The sequence below is a fragment of the Capra hircus genome, chromosome 19, assembly GCF_001704415.2.
Source record: "Capra hircus breed San Clemente chromosome 19, ASM170441v1, whole genome shotgun sequence".
NCBI classification, from domain to species: Eukaryota; Metazoa; Chordata; class Mammalia; order Artiodactyla; family Bovidae; genus Capra; species Capra hircus.
The window spans coordinates 34715134-34723029 of record NC_030826.1 but is presented as its reverse complement, the minus strand read 5'-3'; positions in this window follow the sequence as shown (position 1 = coordinate 34723029).

Genomic DNA, 7896 nt, shown 5'->3' with positions numbered 1-7896 from the left:
GGTCCTCTGTGGGCCAGAGCCTCCCACTGCCTGCTCAAGCCCCTCCCCTGCCTGCTCAGGCCCCGCCCCCCTCACCACAGGAGGTCCCCAACGATTCTTGTGAATCTAGCTTGTCTTGTTGTCCACTTCCGGGAGGGCCCAAAGTGCCATCTTTGCTCAAGGCTGCAGCCCCAGTCCAAACCCCCCAAGTGAACCAAGAAAACACAGCGGGTGCTACAGAAATGTGTGCCGACCCCAGCAGACTGCTGAGCACTGGGAACCAGCCGCAGCCGGCGCACCTGAGAGCGGCTTCCAGTCACATTGGCTGGGCCCTTTGCCAATGAAAACAGGAGGCGAAAGTGAGGACCAAGCTGTCTGCGGTGGCGGGGGCCCCCTTCCTGCCACCTGCAGGGCAGGGTCTTCCGGAGCCCACAGAGGGCACAGAGGGAAATAGCTGCTCCAGCCAAGGCAGCCCCGACCTGGGCACCTGGAGCCCAGGATGGGGTTTGTTGACAGCGACATTTTTCCCTACAGCTGCTGTCTGTGGAGATACTATTCAGGCCATTCATGCCCCCATGCCCCCGCCACTGGCCATCAGGGGAGGAGAGGACATGGAGCCTGCTGCAGGAGGGCTGGACACCTGTCTGACAAGCCTGGTCTGCAGGTGAAGTGCCCCATCACGGCAGACATGATGGAGGGGTGGGGGAGGCCGGGGTTGGGCTGAGAAGGCAGAAGTAGGCACCAGCAGGGCTGACCTGGGGCAAAGCCACAGACAATGATTCTAGATCATTCCCAGAATTCTCTGGACGACGACCAGTCGATTCCCTTCTGGAGGAAGACTGACCTTGTGTGCAGACCCTGGCCTGGACTGGGGAGGGTGCTGACGCACAGGTGTGTGGAGCACTATGTCAGACCAGGGAGGGGTAAGCAGGCTGCACTCCGAGGCTCCAGAGAGACCAAAAAGTTAGAGGGTGGGCCAGGATGGGTCAGAGAGGTGGACGGGAGGGCGGGTAGGATCCTGGGTGGGGTTGTGCCGGGCAGCGAGGAGGATGGCCTTCTGGCTTTCCATGAAGGACTGGAGATGGGACAGAGGGTGTGTCAGCCTAGGGAGTGGGCAGGTGGTCTGGCAGAGGGAGGTTGAGAGTGGAGGATCCCTAGGACAGAAACCAGAAAGGACAGAGAGGGGGAATGACAAATATTACATGAGTGCAGGAGGAAATGCCTCCGAACGCCAAGCACAAAGACAAAACAAACACGCAAACCCTCATCAGCAGGGCTGCAAGTGAGACAACCAGCTGAGGAAACGTAACCCATCACCCAGAACAGGTGGAGCGCTACCATCCACCATGTAAAAAGTTCACACAAATCAGCAAGAAAAAGGCAAACAGATAGCGATCTCCGAAAAGGACACCAAGAGGCGACATGCCCAGGTACCACAAGCTTCAGATGAGTGTCCCACACGTGACGCTGGGGCAGAGAGGCAGGAAACGGGACAAGACGCCACGGGCCCATCAGGTCGGCACAAACTTACAGTGAGGACAGGAGGAGAGGGCCCTGGGGCAAGAGCATTGCGACTGCAAGCTGCACAGCAGGGGCTGGGGTGGGGTAGGGAGGACACCCACCAGGTTAGGGGAATCTGCACACCTGCGCTCCATCATCCAAGGCCCTGCCCCGTGAGGAGCAGCCCAGGGGAGTGTTCGCCCTGGTGTGCACAGGTCCACGCACACGGCCCCTGGTTACGTTGGTCACAATTCAGATTTCTATCTACAAAGGATCATTGAATAATAGTATGTTCACAAGATGAGAAAGCCACAGCAGCTATGAACTATACAGTAGATCTGTGTAGACTCCTCCCCTCCCCTCCCTCTCCCCTTCCCCTCTCCCTCCTCCTCTTCCTGGCTCACTTGTTAAGCCAGTTTGAGTTGATTTTCCTCACTTGCAACTAAAAGAACCCTGACTAACACTGATTGCAATGGTAACAACTAGCTTTAGGGCATTATCTTGAAGAGACCTAACGTGTGCATTGCAGCCATGTGGGGTGCGGGGCGCTGAATGCATACTAAGTGGGATTTCCTGCTTCTGTCCCAGGACCAGAAGCAAGCTGGGCCTCTCAAATGGGGGCCGGGAAGGGGCCCCCGGTGCAGCTTAGGGTGGGGGTCAAGGTGGCTCCACCATCCTGCGCTGGCCCAGTACCCCAAATGCCACAGGGATGGTCACTCTTGAGTGAAGCCCTTTTCAAAGCTAACCCACCTGCAAGGGAACACCCAGCCCTTCTCATCAGAAGTTCCACCAGAGTCGTGACGCCACTTATGGAGACCCCACTACGTGCTAAGCCTGCTTTGTGCTACATCTGCCCAGACCAGGGCACCACCCTCCTCTGGGCCCATCACCGCCTATTCTCCATAAATTCAACCCACACAGGCACGTCCACAAATTGTAAGTACACAGCTCAACAAACCTTAAAAAGTGAACATGCCTGTGGGACCAAAGCCCAGATAAGAACCAGAACCTCACTGGCACCCAGAGTCTCCTTGCCCCACCTGCTGCTTTCCCCAGGGTCACGGCCTTCCTGGTGTCCCACCGGCAGATGGGTTTTGCCTGGTTTTGAACTTCACACTCAGAACAAAATCATGCAGCTGAACCAACCATATCCGGCATCTCCTCTTGGATGTCATGCCTGTGAAAGGCACGTGTCTCCCCCAGGCATTCAGTGGCATAGCACCCCCGGCTGAAGACACACAATGTGCCCATTTTACTGCTCATGGATGTTCAGTTGTTTCCAGGGTTTTCCCCGTCTTAGGAATCATGCTGCTCTGGGCACTTTGACTCTCTGTCACGGTCACTCATTAGATGGAGGGCCCACAGAGGGAGACTGGACTGGGTCCACTTCTGGTTCCCCCTTTCCTGTGCAGAACCAGGAGCTGCCTCCCCCTCCGGGGTGTTGGCCTGTCTCCACTCTGGTCCTAGGCCAGAGGATGGACTTCTCCGATTGTCTTCAGCAGACCTGGGCCCCAGGACTGGCGTAGTTTTCTCAAGGATGTAAAGGGTTACCTGCTTCTTGTCATCAAGCCTCTGTGAGCAGGACCAGGTGACCCTGTTGAAGGAAGGTCAGGAAGAGAGAATCCTGTTTCACTCTGGACCAAAACTGTAGACCTGTGGTAACATCTACACTAGTTAGGAACTGTATTTAACTACAAGTAGCAGAGACCGGGGAAATAGTGGCCTTAGATAAAACAGAGGTCTATTCTCACAGGTCCAAGAAGTCAGGTATTCCCAGGGCAGGTGAGATAATTCCAGAAGCATCATCCAGGACCCCCCAATCCTTTCTGTTCTGGCATATTTAGAGTTTGGCTCCATTCTCAAGGTCACAAAATGGCCTCTGGAGTGCCAGACATCATGTATATGTCCCAAGCAGGGAGAAAAGGGAAGAAAACCAGTGGCGCACATGTGCGTGCGTGCTAAGTTGTGCGGTCGTGTCCAGCTCTTTGCGACCCCGTGGACTGTAGCCCGCCAGGCTCCTCTGTCCATGGGATTTGCCAGGCAAGAATACTGGAGTGGGTTGCCATGTCCTCCTCCAGGGGGTCTTCCCCACCCAGGGACTGAAACTATGTCTTGCCTCCTGCTTTGGCAGGCGGGTTCTTTACTACTAGCGCCACCCGGGAAGCCCAAGAGGAACACACACAGCTCTTTATTGCAGTTCTACCCAATAGCTTCTGCTTCCGTCTCTGGCTATCCTGCTTGCTAGGGAGGTGGAAAGGTGGTCTTCGCTGCTCACCTGGTCATCTTGGGAGATGAGACATTAGGCGGGTGACAAGCAGGCTCGTGCTCAGCATCCAAGCCCTGTTTCCTCCTGCCTCATTTGGGATATCGAGGAACAAGGGGCTCTCCAGTGGCCAGCCGTTCCTAGAATCAAGGAAGTCCAATTCCTGAAGCGAAGCGTTCTGGAGTGGGCCTTGCCGACGTGGTGCGTCCTCCTCCTTTACTGGAGGCACACAGAGCCCCTCGGGAATACACACAGTCTCGCCTCTCCTCGAGAACAGGGCTTATCATCCATAATCATGGGTGCTTTCCAAGATGAGTGATAAGAGCGGCTCTCTTACGGGGTCAGGTCAGGTGGGCCTGAGCTCTGTGGGGGATTTATGCCAGAGTCTCTGGCTGGTTCTGGAAGCAGTCCCCCACACCAACAATTGTTGATATGAGTGTTTTGTTGGGGAGAAGCCCCACACCACCCAGATGCTGGCAGGAGGCTCAGGGCACAAATTCCATCTCAGGGAAGTAGGTGGGGTCTGGCCCTCATGAGTCACTTAGCTGGGGCCCTTGGGATGGGCTGGAGGAGGGTCACCCACAGGCTCTGCCTGGGGAGGCCAGGCCAGGGTGCCAGGAGTGAGCCCTGTGAGGCGGGGGCACACACGGGCAGTTCACGGGGTGCACAGGTCTGATGAAAGGGACCCAACAGGTGTAGGCAAGTGTCAACAGCACCCCTGAGAAGTCTGGGGGGGAAACAGAGGGCCAAGGAAGGGACAGGGCCTGTTCAGATGTCAGAGGTGAGATGCTGTTCTGCCCTGAACGTCACCAAAGACCCAGGTTATGGCAGCACGTGCGTTCCTCCCTTGCTTAGGCCAGCTGTGTGCAAAGCCTGAGCTAGCCCTCCAGATGGGGATGCCTGGCCCTCCAGACAGGGGTGGAGTGCCTGGCCCAGGTGTTCCTCCAAGATGAGTCTCAGACTCACCTGTCACTGGCCCCACGTCATCACCAGAAAGTGGTCAATCTAAGACGTGACACAGCACCGGGATGTGTGAACTCAGGGCCTCCTGAAGGATGGGCACGCAGAAAGGCGGGTGACCCGGCCTGCCGAGGGGCTCCAGGAGGAGATGGGCTAGTCTGCCGGCTGAATCCAGGGTTAACCAGCTTCTCTTTGGGAGGAAGGAGGTGTCTCGCCACTGACGCAGCCCGTGGTCAAGAAGGTGCCCCTGGGAGCAGGCTTGGAGCTTTCATGAAGCTCCTCCTGGACACTGCCCCTGAGACTGTGTAGTCCAGGCAACCTGGCGAACACTGTTTCCTCAGAGGGCATCAGCACTCCTGGGCCACCCAGGTTCTCCAGGAACTCCTCCCCGCCCCGCCACCACACACACCTGCTTGTTATGGTATCCCTCACCAGTGGTCTTTTAATCTCTACTTGCATACCTCCAGGGACAGGGAACTCACCACCTCTCAAGGTCACTCTCTTAATCACTGAAAGCTTGTCTCTGTCCTGAGCCAACACTTGCCTCTCTACTGTCTGGCTTTGCTTCCAGGGGGCAGTGAAAATCCTGCTGGTCCATGAGAGCAGAAGCCCAGGCAGTGTGACCACCCACGGTCACACACCTGTCCCCAAGCTGGTCTTGGACTGCTGCGGCTGTGGACAGACCAGGGGCACAGCAATTCCTCCCCCTTCTTCTTCTCCTCTGCCCTTGAAGGCACCAGGCAGCTTCAAAACCTTTATGCGTCATGTGAACACAGTTACATAAATATTACGTGTGCCGATTTTAAGGATCATAAGTGATGAGGTTTCAAGGTGACAAGATTCTTTGTCTTTTTTTTGGAGAAGATATTTGAATGCAGTGCTTTTTTGGGAAGGAGATGGGAGGTGGAGGTGGTTCTGTTTCAGAAACTTGCCTTCCTGGCTCCTTGGCCCAGCTGGACACTGCAGGCTGGATCAGGCTCACATCTGGGCATGCACTCCTGGCTATGCCCAGGTGTGGGTGTCACGTTGCAAAACACAGGCCACTTCTGATGCCAGTGAGGGGCTTGTTCTGCCATGGGGGGGCATACACACTTATGGGAAGGTCCTGAAGAAACAGCCCTGGAGCGGGGTGGAGGGTGGGGAACAGGTGCCTCCCACACCATGCTTGTGCACAAATATTCAGAGCAGCACAATTCACAGTAACCAAGAGGTGGAAGCAGGCAAACGTCCATTCACAGACGAACCAAGTGTGGTCCATACCTGCGATGGAGAATTACTCAGCTTTAGAAAAAGAGATGCCGACCCTGGTTCCAACGTGGATGAAGCTGAAGACATTATGGTGAGTGAAACACGCCAGACACAAAAGGACCGGCTGCATGACCCACTTACATACGACACCCAGAGCCCAATCCATAGACACAGGAGATGGTTCCCAGGGGCTGGGGAAGGGGTGGGGAGCGAGAGCTTAATGGGGACAGTTTCGGTTTGAGAAGATGAACAGTTTCTGGAGGTGGAGGGTGGTGACGGTTGCCCAACAACGTGAACACAAACGCCACCCAGCTGCGCACACTTTAAAATGATTAAAATGGTAAATGCTACTGTTACGAGTACCTAACTATAACAAAAATACTAACACAACCCCCACCCCAACATAAACACCACGATCATCTGGGAAGGCGCCTCTGCTCGGTGCCTGGTCTGTGGGCGGAGTGCGTCTCCGCGTGTCTGCACGCTTCGGTGCAGGGCAGGTGCGCAACCCAGGGGTTTCGGAGAGAAACAGTCGGGGGGTCTGGGGGTGCGAAATTCGGACTCCGCGCACCTTTCGAGCCCAAGTCCTTCGGGGCCGCCCCGAGGGAGGAGGACGGGGGCGCTGGTTTAGGCCCGGGAGCAGACCGGCCGCAGCGCGCTCAGTAGGAGGCTTGACTCAAGCCTCAGGCATCAGCAGGCCTAGCCGGCCAGCACCGCGCACGCCCTGCCCGCAAACGCTGCCCTCCGCCACAGCTGCCCTGAAGGCCACGCCGGTCCTGAGGCCACGCCCGGCTGCGCGGCCCGAGCGGACGGGCGCCACCTGCCGGCGGGGAGGGCGCTGCGCGGGCGGGCGGGGCTTCCTCCGGCTGCCGGCGGGTCTCCGCGCCCTGGGATGACAGCGACCCTCCTTTATCTTCAAAGTCCGAGCCCAGAGACCGCTCTGAAAGCGGCCGGGGTCGTTCCCAGCCCCAAACCCCGCTCGCGGGGGCGGCGGGGCCTGGCCCCATCTCTGCTCCGTCCTCCAGTACGGCCTCATCCTACCCGGGATCACGTCTACAAGACCCCATTCCAGAACGGTCAATCACCTGCCTGGGGATGTGAATTTGAGTGCACGCTAGTGAACTCACTAGAGCCGCTGATGTTTCCTCCTCCCGGCAACCTTCCCCAACCGCCGGGACCAGCCACTGTTCCGCCGCCGGGCACCTGGGCTGTAGAGGGGCTGCACTGGACTTGCCTCACCATGCCCAGCTCTGGGAAGGGGAGTCACAGCCTCATCTTTTTCAAAACTGACTCTGTGCCTCGTGGCTTGTAGGATCTTATTCCCTAGCTGGAATAGAACCCCGGGCCTCTGGTACTGGAAGCACAGAGTTCTAAGCGCTGGACCACCAGGGAACCCCCAGTCCTGCACCATTCTTATGTGGGCAGGAATGGGACCAGCCCCAGGTGGGTATTCAAACTCAACAAAATTTTTTTCCCCTCTTACTAAGACACCCTCATGGATGCCTAGACCTGGACTATTTCAGATGCAATTCGGGATTCACAGGATGAACCCACAGAAAGAACTATCAGATTCTCGGTGGTGTGGCATGTTCACAAAGCAAATTCTCACACCTTTACCCACATGTCTCAGTTGAACAGCTATAGTTCAAATGGTTGAAAGCAAAACGAAGGAACACTTGTCCCGGATCTTTTTTTAATTCTTGACCCTGCCAGCCAGCAATGTCAAAAACCATGTTCAAGATGGCTTTGCCCCAGTGCTTTGGAAGTTAGGGAGGCCTGGGGCAGGGGAACAGATTTCTGCCCAACCACTTACTGTATATGACCAGCCAGCAAATGGGTGTGGACCACATTAGCAACAAAATGGAAACATGCCCCTGAGGTAAAATGTTTTCAGAAGCGAATCAAATGCAGAAAGTGCTAAAAAGAAAGGTTACATCAGCACACTG